This window comes from Arachis hypogaea, chromosome 19 (assembly GCF_003086295.3).
Source record: "Arachis hypogaea cultivar Tifrunner chromosome 19, arahy.Tifrunner.gnm2.J5K5, whole genome shotgun sequence".
Classification (NCBI taxonomy): Eukaryota; Viridiplantae; Streptophyta; class Magnoliopsida; order Fabales; family Fabaceae; genus Arachis; species Arachis hypogaea.
The window spans coordinates 24540835-24541698 of NC_092054.1; the positions used below are offsets into that span (position 1 = coordinate 24540835).

Genomic DNA, 864 nt, shown 5'->3' on the forward strand with positions numbered 1-864 from the left:
TCTCAAGAAAACCATTTAAAAATCAACTCAATATCAACCGATTTAACTCATTTCCAAATCTTTAAAGAATCGGTTCAGTAACAAATCATTTATCAAAACCAAGTCAATTAAAGCAACCCAGGCTGAATTTCAAGAGTATTCTATCTTTCACATCATCAAAATAATTGACTCGATTCAAACCAATCTTCAACGGATTAAACTCATTTCAAATCTTTAAAGAATTAACTTCAAACATTACATTTCACAAGCCACATAACAATTCAGCCAAACCAACATCCATAGTCATTCGAGTCAATCAAATAATACATAAGGCAGATACAATCACTAATTACACCATATCTCACATCAGTACCCATATGTAATAATTCCAACAATAAACTGTAGTTTTTGGAAAGCGCCCCTACCTTAGAACGCAATTCCATAACCCAAAAACGTCACAGGAACCTCCTCTCCTAAACCGGGATCACCAACAACCGCAACCTCGGCTCCAAGCTACTCCCGCGGTAACCATAGCAACACTAATCGCAGCATATAACAATCAGGAATGACCCCACGTTACCAAAACTCATATTCATTAATCAAACACAACCGAATACTAACGCGAGGCTTTTCGAAACATAAATTACTTACTGAGCTAGCGAAACGAAACAGCCGCGAACTTCGAGCACGACACGCAAGCATCGATATACAACCCTGTGACAAATAACGCTACAACGCCTCAGCCGAAATTATTAGAACAGCGACAAAAGGCTCCTCGAACCAAAACGCTTACCAAGACTGAGGGAGAATGGCTGAACCGAATAACGACGGTCTCCGAACCGGTTTGGCGGCAGCCCGGCAGCCACCTCAAGCGGCAGCAGGGAT

At 41.0% G+C, this 864-nt stretch overlaps 1 long non-coding RNA gene across 1 annotated transcript; it reads right to left on the reverse strand.

The window, feature by feature from the left end:
- Window positions 1-212: 212 nt before the first annotated feature.
- Window positions 213-864, reverse strand: LOC112779854 (uncharacterized). The gene is made up of 3 exons (XR_003190894.3): window positions 773-864; window positions 631-693; window positions 213-518 (listed from the first exon to the last, which is right to left on the reverse strand). It is a non-coding gene; the product is annotated as an uncharacterized lncRNA (long non-coding RNA).